The sequence below is a fragment of the Cygnus olor genome, chromosome 11 (assembly GCF_009769625.2).
Source record: "Cygnus olor isolate bCygOlo1 chromosome 11, bCygOlo1.pri.v2, whole genome shotgun sequence".
Classification (NCBI taxonomy): domain Eukaryota; kingdom Metazoa; phylum Chordata; class Aves; order Anseriformes; family Anatidae; genus Cygnus; species Cygnus olor.
This window is the reverse complement of record NC_049179.1, coordinates 21,501,767-21,529,108: the sequence shown is the minus strand read 5'-3', so window position 1 is coordinate 21,529,108 and position 27,342 is coordinate 21,501,767. Positions and strand designations below refer to the sequence as shown.

The following is a 27,342-nucleotide window of genomic DNA, read 5'->3' as shown; positions in this document are numbered from 1 at the left end:
GTTTTCGACAGAGAAACTGTATTTTTTTAGAGCTCATCGCTGGGGCGAGCAGGAGCCTGTTGGCCGTGTTCGTCCCCCTCTGCTGCCTCGGACTCGTCTCTGAACAGGGAGCAGCGCTGGCGACAGTCAGACACCTGAGGGGAGCTTTGCTCTTCTCTCTCAACCTACCTAAAAGGTTTCCGCAGAGCATATCAGAGACTGGGAGATGCCTTTATAACAGCGTTCTCTGTTCCCCAGCTTTGATCGACAAGAATGCAGTTCGGATGAGTAATGTCATTTTTTCCCCTTTTTAATAATTAACACAGTAAATCCTACCAATTCTCCATACTTGGATTCCCCGTGACTTGCACTTTTGAGCTCAAAAATCCAAAAGGCAGATTTCCAAATGGATATTTAAAGCAAAATCTGAGATGCATTTGTTTTCTGGTCAGTTAGATTTCACTGAGAGCTCAGCCTTAAAACCCAGGGGAGGAGACAGCGTGGCTGCCTTCGCTGCACGGAGGGCAGGAGCAGAACTCCCCACAGGGGCAGAAGTGCTCAGCTGTCCGACTGTTGAATGTTACCGAGGCCAAAGACCCCAAAACTGCCTTAAATTCAAAGCCATGCCTTACTCTTTGCCTGTCTCAGGTATTTCAGTAGAAAATGTCACACATCGTATTTATCACCCGTAACAAACAACCAGCTTGGCACAGCCTCCACCGACAACTGCTCGTCTTAAGGTACGCCAGAGTTTGGCAGTAAGAGCTGCTTCTTGGGCTTTGGATGACCGAAATACAGACCTCTGCTTTCGCTGGCATTTCTTGTTTAACTGCAACCTGTTCTGTTTAGATACTTTCTGCATTTTCTTCATCCGGAGCTGAAAAACGAGGCTGTCAGCTTTGCTTTGCTTTTCAGCAGGCACCCCCATCTGAAATTACAGAAAAGCAATGGTCCTTATTATCTTAGCTCCAACATGAACCCAGTGCCATCCAGATGAGACGTCAAAACGTGGCCCAGCTCACAGGGTTTGCTCATCATTTAAATAGCCAACAGTACCGTCATCACTGTCATTATACTTCCAAATCAGCTGAATTCACAGTCCCTGGCCTGTTCTCCCAGGCTATCTGCAGCGTGAAGCAGGCATCGACTCACACTTGCTCTCAGTGTCTGTACACTGAGAAGGGATAGAAACCGAAGACTAAAATCTCTGCTATCCTTTAATTACTTCTTGTTGATGAACAGTTTTGGAAGGTAAGACTTAACCTCTTCCAGAAAGAGGCTCCCTCCCCTGCATCTATTGCAACCAGCTCACTCTCATGTCTGAGTCCCCTTACATTGACCTGGTCTGAATCTGGAATAAATACTGGATTATTCCTTGTACTATTTTACAGTATTTTTCTAGAATAACGAGCAGTTACAAACACTGCAGTAACCAACAAGGGGCCCATCACTGGCTCCAGGCCAGTACCTTAGGACTGCACATTGGCTACAGCCGGGACACTTTGCCAGGGGTGCAGCTGGGGAGCGTTGTGCTGCCGGTTGGTCTTCGCAGAGCACAGGAGCCCCTCAGCACGTGTCTGCACGTCTCCGTCCTCAGCTGAACACCAACAGCCATAGGAAACATTGGGGCCAGCAACCACACTGCCTCCTCCAGCAGGTTTGGGCCAGCAAGCTGTACTCATTCAGGCATATCTGATGTCCCCCAGACCGCACGCAGCCCATGAGGATGGGCTCAGCCCTGCACCGGGGCTGGGGGACGGTGGCTGGCAAAGGGTGCTCTCTGTTCCCAACCTCCTCAAAATGCGTCTTTGTGCAAAGATACAGTGTCTGCCTGAGCTGCAACTGAGAAAATGCTCTAACAGTGACTTACAGGCAAGGTAAATTAAGCTTGGAATGAATTATATTTGATACACGGGGCAGCAATGGCAGTCTGGTCCTTCTCCCAAGTGCTGGCCGGGGAATACATCGTCCCCAGGTAGGTGACCGATTGCACTGAATCGCTGCCTGTCGTGTGCTGGCGTGACCCCGCTAGCAGACGTGGGGTCCCTTTGTTAGGTCTGTATGTCCTGATACCATTTCTAGCAGCAGCATCTGATGGGGAAGGGCTGCTGCGCTCGGCGGGGCTCCGTGTGCCACGAGGGACCTGCATCTCCCACCACGCTCCTGCAGGGTGAGTTTCCTGCTGAGCCAGGGAGAAAAGACAGAGGGCAAGGGAAGGTGAGGAGAAGAGCAGGCTGAAAGTGGGAGAAAGGGAAGAACAGGGGATGACAGAGGAGAGCAGGGCAGCGAGGACAGATTCAGGTGTAAGAGGGCCAGAAGTGAAAACGGGGCTGGAACCATCCCAGCAACCACCCCGCAAGTACCCGGGGGGAATGGGCTGTAGCATCGAGCTTCCCAAATTGCAGGCATGTAAAATTTTAGCCATAATTTGCAATTATAACCAGAAGATAGCATTTCAGCCTGTTAGGAGGAGGTGGGAACCTGCAGGGCGATGCAGATTAATTACTGCTGACATACGGGGACAGGCTCATTAGGCTGAGGTCTCCTTCAGTCCTAGCACAAAGTTTTTGGCTTGAGGCGGGTATTTCAGGGAGTAATTACGGAGCTGTGCTGTCAGACAGGTCACAGCAGTCGGCCCCTGAGACCCTTCCACGCCTCCTGGCGCTGCAGGGATGCTGGAGCAGCTCACGGCGTGGGGAAGGAGCTGGGAAGGGCCGGGGCAGCAGCACCAAGCTCAGGCACCCTCCCTGCAGCCCCACGCAGGGCGGGCACAGGGCAGGTCCTCCCTGTGGTCACCCGTTGCAATGACGGTGAAGAAAGAGGGGATGGGGGGTCCTGTGCTTGGGGACCCCATCACGGGTGCAGTGCAGGGGACGGCGTGCTCCAGCCTCGGTTGTGAGCGGTGTGATTTGGTACCAAACAGCCTCTGCTCGGCAGGAACCAGCAACGAGCCTCCATAAACAACCTGGGTTACAGCAGTGCAATTTCTGTGCTAGCAGCGTTTACAAGCCTCAGCCTGATGCCACCCCGTATAACACCCTGCTTCTTGGGCACGATCTGTCACCCGGAGCAGGAGCATCTCTCCAGAGGGCGTTAGGTACCGCACTGCCCAGCAATCAGCAGAAGCAGGCAGCATTTCATCCGGGGGGATGCCTGCCCGGGATGCTGGGCTCTTGCAGGAGATGCGGTTTGTGCCACTGGTCACTGCAGCACCTTGCTCCTTCTGCCTCCCACTGTGTCTGCAGGCCAGCGCCTCATGGTGCAGCGTCACTGAGCTCTCCTTCCCGTCCTGGGGGCCCCGCCATCCTCGGGCAGTGTGTAGGCTGCCAGACATCTCCCCACCTTCACTCCTGATCGTATCCAGCAGGGCTCGGGGCTTCTTGAAAAACAGTTCCCTCCCTTCTTGTGGCAGAGCCTGCAAGGTTCCCTGTGGGCTCCAAGCCACCAGCCTTTTTTTGGTCCTAGAGATCATTTTTAGGCTCTCTATGCATGGATTTCTTCACTTCACTTGTGAAGGAGAGAGACAGCACAGAAGTGTGACTGCTCAAGCCGGCAATTCACAGCAAACAATTGCTTTGACTTTTTTTGTCTGCTTGCAGAGCTAATGATAAGTCTGTCACAAAAAGCTTTGCTCCATGTGCTCGCAGCAGAGACTCCAGATTGGAGGCACTGTTCTTGTGACTGGCTGGATGGGGCATGCAGGATTTATCCTCTTTCTGAGTCACTGCTTTGGCAGACATTTACATCACTAATCCTTAAAAGTGCAAATACAACTCTCAGTCTCCTTGGGTACTTACGGAGGTAACACAAAAAAATGCTCTTGTTGGTTTTGTGCTAGCAAGGTACACTCTGTTTTATATCTAGAGAATACAACTGGGGAATAGTTCCGAATCCAGCCCAGCAATCCATTTAAAATATTCCTATAATTCTGTTTACTGGCTGCTTCTGTCAGCATTGTTGCCAGCAGGTAGGAGGCCTCTCTGCTCCCTGGGAGCACTGCACGTGCAGGCAGGACTCAGCTCGGCGCTGGGCACACTGCAGAGGGGAGAGAGATCGAGATGAAGGGCAGGGGACAATGAAGCCCAGGCCCTCCCTTGGAAGCATGCAGCACACGTTTAACTTTCTCTTGCATTGTTCTCCTTGCAGAGTAGCAGCTCTAAGACCAGAGCTCTGCAGAAGAGCCGTGCACAGCTGTGCAGAAGCGGGGTTGTGAAATGGGCTTTCTCAGAAATGCATTAAAGGTGTGCGTGTCCATGGGTGCTGGCACTGGGCACGGTGAAAAGCTGCATCCCCACCAACATGCCCAGTGAAAGTTTCCTGTGCCCCACCACCAGGCCATGCATCCTGGCCAGTGCTTGTGATTGCTTTTATGATTGTCATATTTAGTGGTATTTTTTCTGAAAGTCCTGCTTCTTGCTCTCCATGACTAAGAAGTAATCACAGTCTCTGTCAATATATATATATATATTTCTCTCTCTTGATTGAGAAAGAATGCTTGAAAATGTGAGGCATACACAGCAGAGTGTGCTCAGCAGGGGGTCAGAAATAAGACAGCAGGGAAATGCAGCCCTGGGGATTTTCGCTCTCCGTCCCATGGTTCACACCCCTGGGTCCTGATTTTCAGGCATGAGGTCTTGGATTTGCTAATGCTACCACCAACATTTAAGAATTCAAGCATAAGTAAATACATCAGGAAGGGATTTTCAGGGAAGCTCAAGGGACCCAGAGACAGAATTCAGCAGGATCTGGGCACCAAAACTCTATTAAGCCCCATCCTTTTGGTGCCCGCGGGGATCCTGATCTGTGCGAGGCTCCTGTCCCCCCAGGACCACGCTCCACCAGGTTTTAGCAGGCTCAGAGAGCTGCTGCACAGTGCGGTCAAGCCCATGCTTTTCTACAGGAAAAAACATGACACATCCCGCAGCATTAATTCAAGGTTGCTCCTCAGCCCCGTGAGAGGACGGTAGGGTACGAGCCTGCGGGAGCCCTCCCAAAATCTCTCTTGAGGTCAGCAGGGAGGAAAAGCTGCCCAAAGGCAGAGCAAGTCTGTTCAGCTGCAGCCTGACCCTATTAACAGCAACTAGCCAAATGCTGCTCCATCCACTCGCGGTAACTTCATAGGGTTTGACAAGCGCTGGATTTAATTTAGATTCAATCTCAACGACTTGAGGCATGGCTGCACTGGGCTCTGCCTGGTTCCTGCAGCGGTGGGGCTGGGGGTGCTGCGGCAGCTCCCACATCCCACAACCCACATCCCGCATCCTGCACCCCACATTCCGCACCCTGCAACCTGCAGCCTGCAGCCCCCACGTGTCGGAAGGCGCTCTGCACAGGTCCAATGCACTTCAAACCAACATTTACTGTGTAAGGAGCATGAAGGAAGTGAGTCAGAGGCCTTGCTAAAATGACCAGCGCTAGGGCATGGTGTAAGGAAAACGCATTTGTATGATGAGAGTGTTTCAGGCAATGGGCATCGCTTTTTTTTTTAGCCTGCTTTTATTTTTCTCTTAAATATGTTTAAAATTATTTCCTTCAAAGCACTTCTAGTAGAACCCTTTTGTTTGAAGTAAATGGATTCCTGGGGTGCTTCTGCATCTAAAAATTCAACAGCCTGGGTTGAATATTTACTGCTCATCATCATCATTTAATATACAGATTTTTTGGCCATTTCAGCTGCAAGAGTACTGCAAAGATAATTTGTGTTTACAACCATGTCATTAGGTTGTCAACAGGGAGTGGATAATCCCTCACATTTCCGAGGCCTGTGCATTTACTGCATATTTCGGGTGGAAAGAGATAAGGAGGGTTGTGAAGGCTATTTAGGGGCCCACCTTGAGAGGCAGCAAACGCACTTTTTCAGGCACTGCTGCTCCTAGGAATTATCTTCAAACATTCCAGCATTTTGGTGGCACGACCACATTTGACCACCTCAGGCTGCACAGCGAGCAGAGAGAATAAAGTCGGGCTGGGCAAGGCAGCTGCTGAAGCTGAGGCCAGGGGCGGTGCCACCGGCCAGTTCTTCCTCCATTTTGGTTTTCTTTGTTTTCTCCTCTTGCAAATGCACCATCCACAGAGCTGGCGTTGTTCGAGTCTAACGAGGTGAATCCAGTGTGTTATTCCCCAACCTTGAGTCTGCCAGAGCCGCTTAATGCTGTTTCTATTGATAAGGCTCTGGAAAATCAATGCAGTGATGATGCACACTGGTTATTAGGTAAATAGCCTTTTCTCCAGAAAACAGATCCTGTTTAGAGGTTAATGAATTACAAGGAAAAAGATGCATTTCAGGGGATTTTAGCCACCGGAGGGGCTGGGGGAGGGTGAGAGCTGCGCAGCTCTTGGAGCCACAGCAGGACCATTCTCTGGTGCTGCAGTGGTGGTGCTGGGTAGCAAATTAAACTTTCCCTTCCACTTTAGGAAACCCTTGGGTTTTTGCTTCTGCTTTTGTAGTTTTTTTTTTCTTTGTGTATAGTTATCCTTTTATTTAGAGTCAATATGAAATCCCCTTGTCCCTCCAGATTTCTGACTGCTGTCTGGGATTCAGAGATTGTGCTTAGCCGCAGAAAAGAAATTAAAGAGTAGGTATTGTGCATAGGAAAAATAAGTCTTTCCCGTAAGAAAAAATACCCAAGTGGAAGAATATTTAGGAAAGCATTTGGCATCTATATTAACCAGTTTCCAAACCATTTAACGCTCATGGCTCTGCAAGCTGGGGGTAGCTGGAGCATGGCCCCACCAGCCTGGCTGCTCCTGCAGGCTGCAGGGACACCGGCTTCGAGGGACCGTGGCTGTGCTCATCCAGATGAACCGTGGTAAAATCCCCTCCTTTAATTTCCTATACGCCTCGAGCCCCTTCACTGCTGATGCTGCACACCCCCCCACCCAGCATCTCCTGTCTCTTCCAGCTTTACGATACACCACGCTCGGTTCTCCCCATCGACACACCACGCTCTGCTCTCCCCATCGTCTGCCCCCTCGCTGCCCTGTCCCAGCCCAGCCAGCCGGGGCCACATCCTGGCTCCAGCCTTCGCCTTGCACCACGGGCCGGCAGCTCAGGGAACAACAGTAGCAGCACGGGGACACCTGAAGTACACCCCAAAGGCTGCAGCTCTTTTTTGGCCTTTATTAGGAGGAATAGAGAAGAAATGATCAGCGGGCAGGCTGTGCGTGGTTGCCTAGGGATCAGCAATCACGGCCTGATTGCATTTAGTGTGAGCAGAAGAGGATGGTCCAGCCCAGGACATGTATATGGACAGACAGGTGTGCCCAGTGTCCAGACACAGCCAACGTCTCCCTGCAATCAGAATGTCATTCTGCACCAAGCCAAACCGCTACAAAAATGAAAGTGCATTACATTTACACAGTTGTACATAATATGGTATTATATACACCTATTAAATAAGTTTATTAAAGTCATTAACTGCAGGAATATTTTTATATATACTTGATGCTTCTAATCAATTGAATTACGAACAAAGAGATTGAGAAGAAAACACAGATAGGAAAATATGACTGAAAGCTAACGCTTCTCTGTGAGGAGCTCAGCAGGCAGTCAATAACTGCCACTCTGCAATCAATAGTGAAGTATTTTTGAGTAAAAACGTCTTCTTGTTCTGAGTCTGTAGTCAGAAATGAAAAACCAATACCTGGAAAATGAGAAATGGGGGAGCAGGCATTAGCTGGTCAATTAAAAGTCATCCAAGGTATGAGGGGCGGAGGGCAGCGACCAGCCCAGGAGAACAAAGAACAAATCCGCGGCCATGGAAGATGTTAAGCAGCAGCAATCGGGAACACCTGAATCTGAAAAGAGTCTGTTGACCCAATGCTGTTGATTTTGAATACACCTTTGAATACTGTGAAAAATCCAGCAGATAGGAAAGTGCTGATGCCTTCCTGACATTCAAGCAGACTGGCAGATTTCTATAGAGGAAAACTAACGGAAAAAACGAGACATAATCAAGGGATGCAAATGTAATTATTGCCAACACAGTTTTACAGACAACAGATTCTGTCACATAAACACGATCGTGTCCCTCGATAAGACTTCAACGACGTGAACAGTGCGGACGTGTGGTGATGTGGGATGTGCCACGCGCTTGCTCTGGCACGAGGGGTGCCGGCACTGTGCAGCCTCTCTGCCGGGCACACAGGGGGGCTCCGCGGGACCAGGAGCTGTGTTTTCTGATCTGCAAAGTGTTAGCAAATGCGAGATCACTGCTGATAAAACACGCGGATGATTAACAGCCTGGCAGGACAGTCACTCACAGGGAGGAGCAGCTGAGGCACATGGAGCTCTGAGCGCTCGGGCCTGGCACAGCGGGGCTGCTCCGAGCACGGGGCACACCGGGCACGCAGCCCCTCGGGCACACAAAGAGCAGGAGGGTGCTCTGCCCATGGAAAATTCAATTACCCGGGGTTTAGGCCGGTGCTGGAAATCTGCATTCAGTTCTGGCATTTGAATTCTGTACAGAAACGTGCAGGCAGCGCAGGCGAGAATGAGAGAAATCGCTGAAAGGCTGGCAAAAATACCCAAAGAGCTCCGTCTGCTTAGCTCATGAAGGATACTGAGAGCTGACTTTATTAAGGTGTATAGATATGGTTATGGTAAGGAAAACACCTGGGGGCTAGAGGTTCTGTCCTCTAACACAGAAAGACATGGAAAAAAGACAGGGAATGTGCCAGTGGCCAGGAGCCAAACCAGAACAGTGCAGGAGCCGAGGCCTGCGGTGTGCCCAACCGTGCTGTTCCCTTGGGATGTGCGGCCCCAGCAGGGCCTCGCTGCCTCTCAGCGCCCCCAGCCCCATTTCCACCAGACCATCTTGCTGGGACACCAGCTTCCCCAGGCGGGGCAACGGCAGCTCAGGATGGGGCACCCCTGCTTGTCCCCAGCCCTGCCCTGAGGCTGCTTTGGGCCCTTGCAGAGATTTGCAAACGCTCTTCTTCAAAAAGCAGGAAGGGAACATGAAAGAATGAGGAGTTAAAAATGAGGTGAAGGCCTTGAAAGCAGGTAGCATTTAACCTCCCTGCTTTGAAAATCCGGCTTCCCAGAGCGCAGCCAAATCCCTTCACAGAGCACCGTGCATCCCGCACCCGCTCAGCCCCGTGCAGCAGCAGGGACAGCCCGGCCGTGACAGCTTGGTCGCCGCACTGCCAGCTCTGCTGCGGCCGCTGGCACCGCGGGGGCATATTGGAAGGAGGGGAAAATGTCACTGCAATGTCCACGATGCTCTGAGGTGGCACTGGGAACAAATTACAGGCACAGCGGTCTGCAGGCCGCCACCATGACCATGGGGCGATGCAGGGGGAGGTTTCGTGCCCACGCTGCTCAGCCCCAGCCCTGCTGCTGCCCGGCCATGTGAGGCCAGCAGGGACAGAGCACACCCAGGGAGCCTTCTCCTGCCCTGAAGTGTGGGTGAACCGCTCCTGGGAATGACATCTCTGCATGCACCTGTATCGTAGCCTTGCACAATAAAACTATTTCTGTGCCTCTGAAGAAACCTGCACAGCACCGAGCATCGAGAGAACTTCAGCGTCGTGGCAGAGCAGAAATCGACCATGGCTGCTGCCGCAGCAAATGTGGGCAGGTTCTGAGAGCCAGGACCCGTGCCCAGAAGGTCAGGAGGAGCCAGGGCGCAGGGAGGGGATGCAGCAGGAGCAGCACTGGTGGGGCTGGAGGCTAGCACAGCCATGCAAGGGCAGGGATGGCCGTGGGGACTGGGGCATGACGCAGCTCGGAGCTGTTCCCTTTGGCACCAAGGACACTGACCCAGGCTCTGCCATTCCCAGTGCTGACGCAGAGGCAGCTCTGACAAGCTGCAATTGCATTTTGGCACCTGCCAAGCCGGCAGCAAGAATTCACCAGAGAGCAAAGACACAGGGGCAGGTGCAGCTGGTGGCACCCTCCCTGAGAGCAGCGCCTCTGAAACGGGAGCAAGCTGCCCAGTCACCACCAGCAGGGTCTCTCAAGAAGCAAAGGGAATGGAGGCAGCACGCGAGCCGAGCCCACAAGGTGAGGGTTTCCCGACATGTGCTGCGGGCAGGGGGAGCTGCCTGTGTCCCCTGCAGGGCTCTGGCCGCAGGCTGTGGGGTGAGGTCAGCTGGGAACCCTGCTCCGGGCACATCTCAGTGCGGTGGCAGGGCCGAGCCCAGTGTCACTGCTGGCTCTGTGTGTCTTTTAGCCCCTCTTGACACAAGTACACCCAGCAAACTCAGCACTTGTTTGGTGGCTGATGCTAACTCAACATATTACAGGACCTAAACCCCGAGAAGTACTGACCAGCTGAACTCACAAAGTCTACTGCTGGTATTTTGTCATGTTACAGACTACTTCAATAGCAAATAGTTCCTCCTAAGATGGTTTCAGGCACGTTCGGGAGGTTTGTAACAGCAGCAAAAAGGTTTTTAATCCAAGAGACTGAGTCCCATCACCAGAAAGACATTTCACCATAGTGCTCACATATCCGCCACGTTTCCCTCCATTCTGGGGGGATCCTGAACTCTCCTACAAGGTCGTTGGGAACTTTAAGGAGAGCTGATGGGTCCCATACTGGTTTGAGACCAGCTCCTCAGCCCCTTCCCAAGGTTATCCCCTGTGCCGGCCACAGCTGAGCCGTGCTCTTGCTGTGCTCAGGGTGGGCAGAGCTGGGGACAGGCGGTGACAGCTGAGGCAGCAGCCAGCGCCGGGCAGCACAGAGCAGCCCCAGCCCCAGCCCCTGGTCCCAGCATCTCCAATGCAGCGAATGGCAAGGGAAAAGACAAGGTTCCCATGGGAACGGAAAGTGCTGACATTTATAAACTAAAAAAGGAAAGAAGCAGCAAAGTATGAGCTCAGCAGGACTGCACGGACATGGGTGGGTGGGTTTATTTCCTTTTCCCCTCTTCTGTGCTTGAAGGTAAGATACTTTAAAAGTAATTCGCATTAGGACACATTAAGTTCATACACAAAATGCAAGCAAAGTTTCCGTGTATCCGCTTTGGTGCTTTAATTCAGGCCAGCTGCCTGCAAAACTCATTTTGACACAGAAAAGTATTGTGCAGGCTTCACCTGTAGCCACACAGAAGGAGATGAAGCGTCCCCTTGAGATCACGCTGAGGCACTTCTCTCTCTCATGCAAAATGATTGAGATTAATAACAGAAATTAAACTGCCATATTGCGGTGGCTAAATTATTTGTAATGGCTATATAAAATATATTTGCCGCATGGTAATTGAGTATTCTAGAGTTTCAGATGGGAAGATTTTTAGCTCAGAGAGATGTTTATCTTCCTGTCAGATCAAAAAGCCATGGAAGTGGATGGTGACTCAATGGAGATGCTGACACTGGACACTCACTCCTGCAGCAAACGGCACAGCAATGCCCCGGACACGGCTGCTCCTTAACGAACCTGAAGAGGAGCTGCAATCCTGGCTGCACAGCACTTACAGCCTCACCATTTAAAAACCAATAATGGTTTTTGCACAGCGAAGACGAGAAGTCGGTGAGGGAGAAGCAGACAGGTAGTTTCTGCTCACTCTAATCCATAGCCGAGGAAAGGAGGTTAAGGGAGCAGAAGAGGGTTTGCAAACACCCAGAAAGCATCTAAAAGGAAGGAAGAGAAACAAAAAGAAATTGCCAAATGTTTCTGACAGAACACACAAAAATAAGGAATTATTAACCTCACCAGTTAGGAACACAAGAAGTGCCAGTTCTGTGATCAGGGAGCGATTCGGGCAGCAGGCTGTGGTGCTGCCCGCAGGAAGGGTTGTGTGCAGGACCCACGGGCTCCCACAGTGAAAATCCAGACACCAAAAAAGGCTGCATCGGATTCCCCAGTGAGCAGAGAAGAGCTCCGCACAAAGGGCAAAGGAAAACCGAGTGACTAAATTTCTTCTTTAGGACTCACAGCACAGTCAGGCAGACACTGCCTCCTCCCTGGAGACAGGCTGAAAGCAAACAGCATCCTCAAGCTCAGACACAGGCTGCCCAGAGCTGTGGCTGCCCCATCCCTGGCAGTGCCCAAGGCCAGGCTGGATGGGGCTGGGGGCAGCCAGGGCGGGTGGGAGGTGTCCCTGCCATGGCAGGGGGCTGGAACTGGGTGGGTTTTAAGGTCCCTTCCAGCCCAAACCACTCCATGACCCTATGATTCTGTGAACCACGTGAAGCTGGACGTGTTGGTACTGCCCCAACACCAAGTGCTGCTGGTGCCCCAGCCCCAGCCCCATACGTTCGGGGCCATTCACCAACGCGTGGCACCCAGGTTCAGTCCTGTGCACACCAGTGTGATCCCAGCTCCTCCTGCCCTGCCAGGGCCGTGAACGACAGGGCATTCCACACAGCTACTTTCTTTCACGTTACGTGTGAAAACAAATATTTTTAGGTACTTGCTCTCTCAGAGCATTTAGGAGTATTTCCAACTCTCTTCTGTGCTTTTTCTGTGCCCCAGTCAGTGCCCTTCGAGTGATAGCAGGGCCACCTGCAGCAGCCACACATGGCCGAGCCCAAATCAGAGGCAGGCAGCTCCGTGCAGGCACATTCCGAAATGCCGCAGAGCCTATTTTCTACATCAGCTGTGCCTCGCTGCCACCCTCCTCCCCAGCCTGCTTTCCTAAGACTGTGCCGCGTGGTGACTGCCAAGTGACGGCAGCGGGTTTATCGATGCCTCGGGAAGCTGCACCTAAAATAAGCACCGGGGACGGGCATGGGCACCCCCTGCTCCCCCACGGCACAGGGCTCCAGGGGCATCTGCATGCCAAGAGCCTCACAGCCACCCCAAAAAGCACTCTCGGCCTCTTCCCTCTTCCCTTGTAATAAAGGGGAGTACAGGTAAAGCCTCTCCTGCCCCTTCCAGCTCCACTGCTGCCCATCCATTGCTGGTAGGATGCTGATAAAACCCAGAGCAAGGAGCTGCTGAACTGCTGTGAGTGTTTTAAGACAACATTTGTGCTGCTTGCCGTGACTACGAGGCTCTGTGCAGAACCACCGGGGGTTGTCCAGGCAGAGGCACTGAGCAGCCCCACAGCGACCGCTGCCCACCCCACCTGCAGCCAGGCAGCTTGTCGCTGCCTTCGGGAAGAACCAGAGACAGTTCACGAGGCCACATCATCATCATCAGCCTAAAAGGGCAGTGCCGGCCCTCAGAAAAGCAAGGTGATCTCACAGCCCTAATATGCTGCTGCATAACAAAACGGGGAAAACGAGAGCGGTCCTCCCAGCTGAGACATCCATCGGTTTGCTGCAGCGGATTCAGTTGAATGGGACCAAGAAAGTGAGGACCCAGACCAAGTAACAGGGTAGTTTCCTGCATAGGAATTAGGTACGGAACAAAGCAACACCAACTGGTTCAGTAGCACTCTGGAGCACACAATGCAGAGAACAAGTTTACCTCAGTGGAGGTCTTCTCCATCTCTCTTACCAGACTCGAGTCCCCATTAGGCTGATGCCTCTCCTTGGGAGCTACCTTCTGTCTCAAGGTATCTGTCTCAACCTATCTGTTTCCGCCCCAGTAGCTGCTCAAAAAGATTCGAAGATGTCGCATTGTCTCTGCACGGGGTAGAAGCGACAGAAACCTTGTCAAAAGGGAATAAGCGTTTGTGAAACAGCAGCTGTTGTATGGAGATTTTTGTAACTCCAGAATATTCTAGTGGAAAATTCAGAGTTACAAAAGCCTCTGTACAACCTGTTCCTGACTTATCAGGTCAGGCGTTTTTCCACTTGCATTTTCTAACCCCAAAGATGAGGCCTTTGGGTAGCCCCTCAGGTTTCACCTCTGCACACAAGGGGCAGGCACTATTCCAGCCAGAGAACGCACTGAAGGCAGCTAATGCATAGCACAGGGACTTCTGGGGAAGTATCACTATTTTAAAATAGTGGAGCAAAGTACTGACACAATACACAATATCTGTCCTGACCCTACTGTTACACTTTAATGGGTAAAATTAGCCATTTGCTTGCCTTTGCTGCCAGTCCCGGCACTTAGCTCCAGCTGTGGACATACCCCCAGGGTCTGTTGCAGCCCCACAGAAGCACCCACGGGCAGCACTGCCGGCATCCCCCCTGTGAGCTGGCCCCCAGGGAGCTGTGGAGCCACACGCAGACACGGTGCCAGATGCTCCCAGGCCCCGCAGCAGCGCGAGGTTTTTCTTCTCGCTGGTGGCACGGCGCAGGGGGGCTACTCGGGTCAGCAGCACAGGCAGGGTCTGGTGCTGTGCAGGCAGTGCACGGCGTGTTGGTCACAGGAGAGGGCTCAGAAGTCCTGACTTCAGTTCCCTGGAACTACAGTGGGAATATTTTGTAACAAGAAGAAAAAAATAAAAAAGCATGCAGAACTACCTGCATTCCAAATAGCTCCACAAAAATGGGCCACAAAACTCAAAGGGGGTTATAAAAGCAACCCCACCTTAACGCCAAGCATTCTGCTTCCTCATAGTTTAAATCTGATGAATTGTGCTATTTTAATCCATTTTTAAAGTATGTCATCTGTATTCTAATCACTGACCTTTTCCCAATGCCCTCCAGGCACCCAACAAGTAGGTTACATCTGTCACTCCAAAAGGCAGCGGGATGTGGGGGGCAGCGCCTCAGGGCCCCCGGACCTCTGCTCAGCACAGCCTGGGCACAGGAACAGGGGCACCCGGCCTCCCCGGCTTGTGAGGGGCCAGGAAGGTGTTGACACAGGGTGTCAGCTGAGCCTCACACTTCTTGTGCATTTTCAAGACTGTCTTCAGCTGAGCAACCCATCACAAAGCACAAGGTTAGATTTTTGCCTATTTTTACTACTTTCCGTCTTCAGAGTTGAACCGCTTTGCATTCCCCGCCATTATTTTAGACTCACAAAGTGAAACGTTAGAGAAGACGGTCACAGTGAATAGCCAGCCAAAGGACCTGCTAAGCGTGAAGATCTTTGTGGTGTACAACAGAGAGAGCAGCTCTCCATCCAAATGACATCGACCCAAGCGCATCCAAATGCTGACAGCCAGCCGCCCAGAAACCCAGCTCCTGCCTCTGTCAGCTTCTCTGTACAGCCCTGTGCCCTAACCCGGTCAAGAGCTCCCTACATGCTCTGGAGCAGACCCAAACCATGCATCCTGTGAGTTCACCAAAAACCTGAACGAGACCATCTTCTGCCCCGTGCAGAAATGGGCCGTGCTGCAGTGGCTCACAGGTAGAGTTAGACCAGCCCTCGTTCCTGCAGCCTGCCAGGCTCAGTGTGTTGCTCCCTGTCCTCACTTAATCCATCTCTGTCCACCACGTCAATTCCTTCTTGAGCCAAAGAATGAACTGTGAAGTCTGGTAAGATGTTCTGCTCCTGCCCTGCCCACCAAAAGGTAACCCTCTGTTGGCAGCAGACCCACAGCACTGGTCACAGCGCATTGTCACTGCCAGCTTGAGCCATTAGCTCACACTGTGCTTGCTGTGATGAGATCTGATGAGGTGGAAATCCATCTGATAGCCTAGGAGAGGGCTCAAGGGATCACCACTGGAAACCATTTCCCAAGGCTCTGCAGGCTGGTTTAACTTCCACAATGAGAAAAGCTTTTGTTAATTCAGTTTTATGAGTAAAAAACCCTTAAAGACTGCCTCCTATGACACGAGACGTAACCAAGCTCCAACATGTCATTTCTCATCACTCACCATATGCTTTGATGGCTGGAAGCGCGCATGACCAGTGGAAAGCCTTGGATGCCCTCTTTCTGTTGTGTATTTTTTTTCCATGGGAGAGCTCTTTGTAAAGGGTTGTGATCACTTTTCCCCATTTTTAAGAGGGCTAACAGGTCTGACATGCCACAAAGCAATAGAGCACCCTTGGTGTCTTCTCATGGACTAACTTGCCCTCAACGAAGGTGGCTTGTGCCAGTGAGTCTCATCCTGCCCAAGGGGCTGTCGCCAGGGGAGGATACATGGGACACACCGACGTACACCCCATAACTCCAGATGTAGCCTTAGAGAGGGTTCAGGAAGAACTTGTGCCTCGGAGCAGTAGCAAAAAACTAACAGGAACAGTCAGTGGGTGATGTCTGCTCTGGTCATTTTTTCCTCAGAAAATAAAAGAAAGCATTTACCAGAGCTGATTTAATTCACGCTCTGATTTTCCTAACACCTTTTGCCAGCATTAAAAGGCCATGAAAAAAAACGTAAGAGAGCTGCAAATTGGGAAGTATTTTTGTTCTCCTTTTTCACTGGAGACTGGGAAACCCAGCTGGCTTCCCACTGGGGAGGCTGACAGCAACGTGCTTCTGCTGCAGCTGTGCGCAGGCACGCAGCTCCGGTGGGGGTGCAGGTCCCTGCCCGCTGGGGGGCTCGGGGGGACGAGGGTCCTGCTGAGCAGACCTGAGCCTCCCTGGGCACGGGGATGGTGAAACCCAGGCTCTGGTGGTGATTTTGTGATAGATTTGCTGAAACCCAGCAGGAGTTTTGTATTCCTGCAGACTTTCAAGCAGCCATCTGAGGAGGTGCTGACTGCTAAACGCCCTCCTTCGCGTTCGGAAGCCGTCAAACACCGTGACTTCGTTTCCATGTCTATGCCAGAGGAAAACTGAGGCCCAGTTTAAGCCCTGACTTTGTCTCGGCACCACCCAGGGTTGTTTATTGTGATACCAAAGATAAGAAAGCACACAAAGCCCGGGAGGCTGGGAAAAAGCAGGTCTGCAGGGTAGGGCAGAGCCTGCTGCATGGGCTCACTGCCACCCACACCAAACCCACGCGCCACGCAGTACTTCCAGACTTCATAAACGTACTGTGACACAGCAGCGAAGTGCTTCTCCTGACCGCAGCTGGAGGGCTCAGCACATGCAGGACAGGCCCACGGGGGCCCAGCCCCACTGAGCACACCGCAGTAAGGCACAGGACAGCAGGCAGCCCCCCGGGGACGGCGGTCCCACAGGGCAGCCCCCAGTGCACCCAGAGACACCTCCTCTCCCCCCCCGCCCCGCAGGCTGCCACGTCCCCAGCGGGCCGCAGTCATTAAGCTGACATGGAAGAACACAACCGTTCTTCAAAGGGCTGGCAGATCGTTCAGGGATTTCTCCTGTCGGTGCACAGCTGTACTAGAGGGGAATATGAATATCGGGAAAAAAAAGAGAAAAGTGAGTAGAAACTGGGGGACAACTGAAAATGAGGAAGAGCAGGGAGCACGATGGACTGTGCAGGAGAGAATAAAAACAAGACTTGAAGAAAGAACTGTTCCCTTTGCACAAAGCAACAGAGAAAGTCAGGAAGGAGCAGAACACAGCTGGCAGTGCCAGCTCAGCTAGCACAGGCGTTCAGAGAGAAGTGCAGTTGGGTTGTACCGCACTGTAAGTTTAAAGCAAGTCCCCACAAACGCTGCGCTGAGTGCTGGAATTGGCGGGTCGCAGGCAGCCTTCCTCAGCCTGCTGCTTGCAGAAGTAGGTGGCACCTGCGCTGCCCTGCCATGGGGGGCCCCTGCCCAAACCCCGAAGAGCACAAAGTGCCTCTGAGCAGCCAGCTCCCCACTAACATTTCAGTAAATGACACAGCTACCAAGATAAAAATTACACGAGCACGTGCACTAATTAAAAGCAAGGTTGTGGAGGAATTAAAAAGTAAGATACTTTTTTTTTTTTTTCCTTTTCCTCTGGTCTTCCAGACACGTTTATTAACCACAGCCCAGGAGGCCGGTGCTGGGGCCGAGCAGGGCAGTGGGAAGGGATGGTGCCTGCAGGCAGGAGCACGCGGCCATGCTCAGACAGGGCAAAGAGCTACAGCTCTGGGGCAGTTCTGTGCTTCCAGTGCTCCTTCCTGACGGCACTGTCACCAGAAGCTGAAAGCAGATCTGTCCACAGAGAGCTCTGCTGAGGGACCCAAGTCACCGCGTGGGCTGGGCACATTTAATTACAAATATTTACTTTGTGAGCATGGTTTTGCTTCAGTTTCATCCATAACAACTACATTTCCAGAAAAATACAAAGATAAAAATTCCTCTGAGGTAAGAAGCAATAGAGATAAGTCTGATTAGGAAGACAACTATTAATAGCAATTATGCTTTAATGACTATGGCTAATCTTTTTGAACCAGCAGTTTCTAGCATGTCCTTTACCAGACAAAGAACTTAACCCTTCTGTTCAACAAGATGCAGAAAGAAACCGGAGTGGACGCATTTCACATGGATTCACGAGTGGCTGGCTATAAAACTGCTTTCAGAATACAGCCATAAGTTATGTATGAGATGAGAAGGACATAAAGTTGTCTGAGCGTGGGAAACCTGAATGTGTCTTTATCTTGCCAGCTGCTCAGCCAGTGCAAGGTTCTGCTGCTATGGACCCTCAGTATCACAGAGCCCTCAGAGCACCTTCCTCAGCCTGGCCAGAACCAGGACAAAGCAGGCAAGAGGGCACAACCGACCTCTGCAGGCCAGAGCTCAGGTAGCCTTGCTGATGTCTGTGCCCAGGAATTACAATGCTATAGCTACTCCACAGGTGGAAGCTGACAGCGGTGATTAGGTTTTTAGAAGAATACAACTACATTGTGACTATAACAAAAAGTACACAACAGTGCCCCGTGAGAAATCACGATGCTTCCCAGTATAACCTCATACACTTGATACCACAGGTGTGGGTATCCTATTCCTGTTCTGTCCTACTCCCCCACTGCCTTCGTGGTAAATGTTTTTTAAAGTAGACTTCAATAGTGTTAGCTTTTGAAAAATATTAAAGTACAACAAAAGCAAGTAGACTTATGAAAAAACACACTATTTCAAAGCATTTTGCAATCTTACAGATGCTGGATATTGGGTTAATGCAACAGAAGAGGACTTGGGGAGGGAGGGACGCATTTCTTCTCCATAGAAGGCTGGTGAAAAAGACATTTCTTGTGTAATGCTAGAAATTATTATCTTTTTTTTTTAAATATCTGAATACACGGTCCTACCAAGCACTGTGGAGCAATTGACCTTTACTTTGAAATCACACATAAATCCAAAGCACACAGATAGGTTAGTGAGTGCCATCTCAGAACTTCTACCAACAATTTGAACATCTGGCCCAAATTAAAGAGGGGCCTCCAAGATCAAATTCAGCACAAAGACATTGCATATCAACACCATGGCATGCTCAGAATAAAAACGTTGCAGGGTGAGGAAAGCAAAACAGCCAGCATTGCTTCAACCAGCCGATGAGCAGGCTCCCTGCAGCACCGGCTGCTGGGGCGCTGGAAGCTCATTTTCAGCAAGCACAGTGAGATTAGAGCCACTGCAGTTGGTGCCTGAGGGCGCTCTGCAATTTAACCCTCAAGGGGAGAACCTCTCCGTGCCCTCCTGGCAGCAGCTATCAATGCCCTCAGCACCGAGGAGCACAAGATGCTGCAGAGCTCCATGCTCCTGCCCTGGGCAAGGGGCACAAATGTGCCCAGAGGGGCCTTGCCGACGGATGGATGGTGAGGCCGTAAAGCTTCACCTCCTGGAGAAACTGGGCTACAAGAGTAGATCACTGTAACGGAAACAGTCTCAAGGAACAGGCTGAAGAAGCTGTCCTAAGACCATCTTTCTGGCAGAGGTCCCCAGGAACAGTTACTCCTCTCTGGCCGCCTGCTGCTTGCTCCTCCTTTTACCCAGAGCAGGATCATGCCCTTGGTGCTCTTCTGCTGGACACCTTCAGCACCAGTCACTGCTGCTCAGAGCAGCCCTCTGCACATCTTTGTGCATCCTGAGCACTCTGATGCTATTAAACTGAAGAGTTTTACTATTAAATCCCAGTCACTCTGAAGTGAATTATCCAAGTTTTAGTTGAACCAATTAACTGATATAATACATGGCTCTTGCTTTCCCAAATGAAGAGAAGCATCTTGCTTTCTGCTCATGTCTCCCTGTGAAAATGATTTTTAAACACTTTAATCTAATTAACTTTTTGAGACTGAGAATCTGCTGAAGGAGTTCAGGTGATGAAAACTGGTGATTGATGTACACAGTGCTAACCAAGGAGAAAATGTCTAGGGTTGTGAGGGGGGCTGAGTAAAACAATCTCCGTCTTAGGAGACGGCAGTCAATGTCAGGGGGGTCCTGCTGGCTGACGTGCTGCTCTGTTAAAGTGGGGCTGGAAGGATGAAGCAGCCAGGAAGAAGCATTTTCAGAAGGCACCAGCTAAGGTCCTCCTGCAGCCAGCAAAGCTGCACAAAAGGGGTGCGTGGGACCGAGAGCACAGAAAACGCCGCAGCAGGGAAGCCCGGGATGTGCACACGCGTGCAGACTGCCACCCACATTTCCCAACAGCAAAGGCTTTGCCACAGAAGCAGTGTTCTCTCTGTCTGTTGCAGGGACCCTTCAGAGGTTTCCCTGCTTTGCAGTGATGCAGCATGCAGTGTCCCGACCATCAGCTGTTTAGCGCAGACGCGTCAGACTGAAACTGGAACTGGCCCAACGCAGAGCCTGACGCTGCAGAGCTCTGCAAGAACAGGTAGCAGGTCCCCGGGAGCTTAATGGGAATCATTCACATAGCGACGACCTTGCAAGCCCTTGCAAGAATACAGGCCTTGGTCAGCTCACTGTGAATTGGACAGCCATTGTATCACCTCATGTGGACCTGAAGGCAGCACCAGATTACAAACGGAAGGCAGCTGTACCTGCCTCACAGGCGAGGTGGTAAGGAGCATAGGTCAGCATCTGGTGCAGGGTAAATAATGCAGAGGCACAGAATGGTTTGGGTTGGAGGAACCTCTGGAGGTCATCTTGGCCAACTCCCTGCTAACTAATACCTTTATTTAGCCCAAATCATGTCCCAGAGTCTCTGCCTAGAAATCAACAGTGAATTGGAGGGAAGCATCAGGGATTAGTTCTGATTGCCCCTTGCAATGTTATTATCAATCTTATTATTAAGGATGAAATGTTCTAAATGATACCCTAAGTGAAAGAAAGGAAAAAGGAAGCAGATTACACGTTCCTTACTAATGCTTACAAACATGATACCGAATTTAACAACCTACACACTTTAGCTGATTTTAAAATTAGGACAACAATAGAGGTTTTCTTTTTCTCATCCTGGCATGAGAGCTCCTGAGGTTACACACTGGGGCACACACCAGTGCTGGCCGAACCGGATTGCCCCAGACACCGCGTTCTGAACCGCTCAGCAAAGGACAGCCCAGGCAGCATGCACCTCCGTTAGGCTGGGGACAGGCCCCAGAGCCCTGGTGGCACGGCTCCGTCAGCCCTGAGGCTACCAGTGCCACCCTCCCAGCTGCCCCCAGCCTGCCCCACCAAGGGCACGCAGGATGGTCCCACCCCAGAAGTTGATGGAAGTTGTGCTCCCCTGGCATTCTGAGACTCGAGCTATTTGCAGAGATGAGAAGAGGGCATTGAGGGCATCTTAGTTTCTCAGCTGCTGCATAAGCAGATTAACTTTACTTGCGGCTGATCCATGGAGAAATGGATCAGCAGGAGCCCCTGACAAAGACAGATTTCTCCCCTGCTCACATTCTGCTTGCTCACAGTAAACACTGGATGATGTTATTTACATGACCTGTCTTCTCTTCTCTCATTTGCATCACTCTACAACTCAACCTCCAACCTGGGTCACAGCCCTGCCATTAAATTAGGCCCTTCCTGAAGCAGACCTGAAGCCATTTTTCATCCTGATCTCTGTTCCCAAGGAGTACTTGTGACCCCAACTGCGGTCCCTTGGAAAATAGAGTTAGAAGACAGGAAAGTAAAGCAACTGCTGTGAAAAGCTCCATCACTCGACCCTCCAAGCCAACACGGGTCCCACTCCCCCCCCAGGGCAGCCCCTGCTCCCCTCTGGGGAATGAGAGGCTGAGCCCTGGCGAGACCCCCCCCGCCTCTCCTGCTCAGTGAGTGCTGCGCTGCTCCTGGGGCTCTGCAGAGGCAGGAGGGCACATGGAAACCTCACACACCCTCCCAGACAAGGAAAGCACATTTGGCATTCGAGATATTTCCCCATGTCCACCTGTCGTCCTTTTTCCTCTCCCACCACAGAGCCTGATGCTATGCGTGTCCTTACAACAGCATCTGAGGACGCCCCCCATAATGAGCCAGAAGATTGATGCCAGTAATTTCCTCTCTCCCCTTCTTTCCCTTCCCTACACAGGCTGTCTGCATTGTTCACCATTCACTGGAAGCTTCCCAGGCCAGCAGTCATAGGGAAGATGACCCCTGCATTGTGTGACGATTATAACAGGACTAGGGTTGACTACAGCTCTGTGCGGGAGAGGCAGTAAGTATCAACTGTTGCAATGGCTGCTACTTTATTGGCACACAAATTAAATTAGAGATGCACACATTTCATATAATTGAAAACATGTTAATGCATATGGACAGCTCTTCTAGTCCTCAGATCAATAAACTGTTGCTTTTCCTATACTGAAATGCCAATTCCGCTTAGAGCAATAAAGAAAATCTGCCAAAATCCTAATTAGTAGTTTATCTTTAAAATCCTGAATTTTCTACTGTGAAGGAAGAAATACATACACAAAATTCTCAACTATGTTAAAGAGTGCTTTCCAATCCATATGTTGTAAGAAATCATTTTCCTTTTTGCTTAGGACAAAGAGAGGTAAACAGCATGTTTCAAATTCAGGTCATGGTTTGACACATGGAGCAACAATCTATGATGCTCAATTTGTGGCTTTCTTAGTCTATAATGGGAGGAAAACAAGAAAACACCACCCTATCCTAGGAATCGACTGCAAGCTAAAATGAGGTGCACAAACAGCGCAAGGAATTGGTGTACTGAGATAGCAGTACTCCTGCACTCAGGCACACAAATCCTGATCACCTGCTGGCAACAAATTACTCCAAATTTTAGAGCTCTTCCCTGGGATTGTCATTTCCAATCGTCCTCCAGAGCATGCATGCTAAACAGCAGCAGCCGCTTGCGTGCAAGTTGGGAAGAGTGAAAGAATTAGCCAGGCTCCAGTACTGTTCCTCATGGCCCAGCAAGCTCCCATTGAAACTCTTAATACTTGATAAGCATTTGGCCTTAATTGCTGATTTTATCTCAGCCTGGGACTTGTGCCGTAACCGCTGAACACTGCTTGTGGCAGCTCTGTGGCTGCCCAGCAGAGCTGGGGACACCAGGGGAGCTGACCCCGAGTGACCAAAGGGACATCCCATACTATATGGCATCACACTTGGCAATAAAAGCTGGGGAGGAAGGGGGGAATGCCTGGAGTGGTGACGTTCGTCTTCCCAAGCGGCTGTTATGCATGACGAGCCCTGCTTTCCTGGAAGGGGCTGCCCACCTGCCTGCTGCAGGGAAGTAGCAAGCAAATTCCGGTTTGCATTGCCTTACCTAGTACGCTGTCCTGGCCTCGAGCCCTGAGTTCTCGCCCTTTACCTCTGTGGTTCTCCCTCAGCCCACCAGATAAAGGGAAGGGAAAAGGCGCTCTGAGATCACAGCGATCTCTGCATTCTCAGATCCTGCTTTATTTACGTTCACATTATTTGGTGTTAGATAATTCATGAGAAATTAATTCTAATACATATTCCGTTGTCCACCAGAAAGACATATCATATATTAGGTCATAAAACAGAGCGTGCATAGCAACACGTGCACGTACTTGCATGTGATTTCAAGCACAATCACAAACTCTCCTGGAGGTAATGATTGCACTTACACTGTCTTTTTTTTTTCCCCACCCCATAAAGATGCTCCAGTAATTTTATTGGCTGCAAAAGGGCCTTTGAAATCTGGCCTAGCAAAACCCCCTCAAGCCACAGAAGTCTTTTTTTGTCCCACGGAATCTCATTTATATTTAGCAAAGTTTAAATTATTATTTTCCTTCTTTGTGTGTATTCTCCAGCAACAAACTAAAACAGTAATTGAATATGAATGCTTTGAGAAGCCACAACCACACTGAGGCAAACAAAACTCGCCACCACCACCACATTAAAACGCTTGTCCTCACTTTGCTGAGCCACAGCTTCTCTGTGGTGCACCCGACCTTTTCCCTCTGGAAGCAGGAGATCCCCTAAAGCTCTCTGCACGTGGTCAGAGGCCACAGCTGAACTTCTATAGGGATATATAGGTTTGGGGTTTTGTTTTCCCCCCAAACAAATTTGTTTTAATTTGTCATTAAAGGGATTTCATGGGCACCTTAGAGCTGCATACATAGCTGTGACTGCTTCTATTAAAAAGAAAAAAAAAATTATCCATTTACAAATATTATTTAGAGAAAGCTTTCCCCCCACATCCCCTCCCCCCCCCCAAATGCCAAAGTCTGCACTGAACCTCCCAAAGAGATGGGTTCCTGGGCCTGGGGGGACAGGACTCCCATCCCAGCACTTCTCCCCAGACACAGGTGTACTCTTCTAATCAGTTTTAATTCAGAAGTGCTGCCACGAGTCAATCCCAGACGTTACTCAGCTGTTTTCATTACACAGTAAGTTCTAAGAGATTGTTTCTGATACACGCTCCAAATAACTTAGTCTCAGAAATATTTCCAAATTTCAGGTGCCCATAAACAAACTTATTAGCATTTCAGTTAAAGAAAACAACAAAAAAAACACACAAACTCACAAGGAGTACCAGTTCTTTTCAAGCTGTTCCAAGTGCGGTCTTTAACCTTAAGAAACAAAAGCAAGCATTTTCCTTTGTAATCAACATGCCTTAATTGTCTTTTTCATCCAAAGTCACATTTTCCTTCAGAGATGGGAAACCTGTTGCTGAGATGTTTATGAATCAGAATGAGAAAAGTGGGTCTGTGCCTCCTGGCCCTCTTCCACAATATTCCTTACCCTAACCTAGGTATCACAGCCATTTACTCTTTCTTTTTCCCTGCTTCAGTTCTCTTTCCACTCTTCTTTATTATTATTTTTATTATTGATTCTGCATAGCTTTAATCTTACTACTGCTCTCCGTCCCTATAAAATGGTACCTTGCTGAGTAGATCTGCCCAAGGATGTGCTAAAAAGAGAAGCCTGAACGGATGGGTGGCCTGTCTGACCTCACACTCGGTAGTTCCCCCTCTTGTCAGCTACTCTAAGGATGAAAGATGCTTTTGATGCATAAGAGTAATACTTAGGCAGTTGTGTAAATATAGCAAAAAATAGCTAGAAATAAGGGGGAAAAGCAGCAGCATAGAAATATGACTAGCTAATATGCATTGCTTTCTTAAAAAGTACATTGTAAGGTGCACGTACATGTGCAGGCACGCCCACGTGCACAGCTTTGAAGATCTGAGTATCGGCAGCTTTTTTCACTTGCCTCTTTGTACATTCTTTCTAACAGCCTCAGCCCGCTCGTCCAAGCTGCCTCTGGATGAATACAAGGCAAGGCACCTTCTGGAAGACGTGGAAGAACGGGAGCCACTTGTGATGACAGATCATCTCACCCTTAAAAGACACAAAATCTCTCCCAAGACAGATGTTGTTAATAAAGCTCAACACATTGTTTAATCTGCCTTGTTCTTGTAATGAGCTTTGATAAAACCTCAGATGAAGGAAGAGTTGTCAGGGTAGCATACAACTATTCTAACACAGCATCAAAAGGTAAAGAGTACGAGCAAACTGTTGTCGACAGAAGTATGCCTGCGATAAATCACTATGCCACTACTTCTTCATCTTTATGCTTTGTCCTTTTGCTTCAAGAGGAGGAAATGTCTTTTTGCTGAGTGTAGTGTAAGCGCACAGTGCTAGATGTGCTCATTTCAGTTAATATTTACAGTGTTTGTTTGGGGATAGACTGCAGCTGAGTTTACCTGCAGCACATAGTTGACCTGTGCCCCACCTTAAAGCTATGTGAACAAGCTATAGATGTTGCTTACAAACCCAAACCAGCCAGAGGGAGGTAATTTGAATACCAGCCACTGCTCAACGCAGAAGCAGTAATCAAGGGGTTTCAAAGAATCCCATTTCAGTGATAGGTGTCCTTCTCAAGCCAACAGAAATCCAGCCTACGAGTGCACAGTACGAAAACCCAGCCTTGAAAAGATTACAAAGCACGCTCCAGAATGACCCCTCAGAAGTACTCATAACATGTGCTGATATTGAAAGTAATTATTTTTATTAACTGCTATTATTGCGAATGGGCAAACAAAACTATTAATAGATACAGCTCTAAGATAAGCAGACGGTATTTTTGAAGCCAGTTTGCAAGACAACTATACTTTACGCATTTATCTCATCCACCAGCTGAAACAATTATATTGAAAAAAATATTCCCTGCTACAGTGCTATTTTGGTATTAATAACTCGTACTCTGACTGTAGCCTTACAAATCTACATGGAAATGTTAGTAGGCTATGCTGCTCATTTTGACAGTTGCGCAGCTTACCAACAGATGGAGTATGTTAATCAGTTTTTAAAGTATAAGCTAGAAGCCTGGGCTAATTTAAGTTCTCTATGCAGAATGATTGCAAAAAATACAAATTCCTGATACGTGAAAAAAAAAAAAGCAAAAAAAGCTTCATTCTGCTGAAGCTGGAAAACAGCATCTTAGAATATTTAAGTATTTACTTTTAAAATCACTAGCTTTCTGTAATGCTGAATAGCTTATAAAATCAGTATGCTCTCATATGCAGTATTCACAATTTTACACCTGATTATATACAAAATTTTCAACTCCACAGCTGCATTTCCACCAGTTAAGAAGAGGAAGAAAATCTTGGTGTGAGCCAGAGCAACACCCCAGGCAAGAAACACAAAACAAAGTCGCAGAGGGGCGCTCAGCCCAAACATGTTTCCCTAAGGCCCACCTTACTGGCAGACGAATAACTCCCATAAACAAGCACAGCTCCCACCTCTGGCCATAGCCATACCTGGTCGGTCCCAGAGCTGGCAGAAACAGCCACCGAAGTCAGCAGGGGGCTGTGAGCAGAGGCTCTCCTGGGGATCTTCTGCATCCTTCCCCTGCCGCCCCCCTTCTGCAGCCCCCCACTCAGGTTGGCTGGGGATCCCCATCCTCCCAAGCTCAGGATGCCAAAGCCCATTCTGCTGTATACTTCACTAAAACTACTTCCATCAAAATCCACCTGACCTTCCTAGCAAACCAGATATCTGTCTTGTCCCCGGTGCTTTAAATTGCCTTTAACTGCCCTGCGCAGCCTCACCTGGGACCCTTCCCACATCCTCCTCATGGGCCGGGAGCTCCATTTAAGCCATTTAAATACATCAAAACCCATTTTTCATTTAAAAACCTGTTTCAGATTCTGAAGGGATCAACATACTTGACTAGTAGAACAATTCAGACTTTTTCTAATTTGTTGGTTTAAGTGACAAAATGTCTTGTCAATTATTATTATTATATTATTATATATATTATATTATTATATTATATTATTAATTATATTATTATATATATATTATTATATTATTACCCTGTAATACTATAGTTATAAAAACACCATTATGTGGGGCTCTTAGACTTTACAATAGAAAATGAAGGGAAGTAAATAATAACCAGAATACCCTTTATAAAGTAGAATAT

General features: G+C 49.6%; 1 long non-coding RNA gene across 1 annotated transcript; it reads right to left on the bottom strand.

The window, feature by feature from the left end:
• Positions 1-10,353: 10,353 nt before the first annotated feature.
• LOC121076253 lies at positions 10,354-26,963 on the bottom strand. The gene is made up of 2 exons (XR_005823420.1): positions 26,675-26,963; positions 10,354-11,554 (listed from the first exon to the last, which is right to left on the bottom strand). It is a non-coding gene; the product is annotated as an uncharacterized LOC121076253 (long non-coding RNA).
• Between the last annotated feature and the right edge of the window lie 379 nt (positions 26,964-27,342).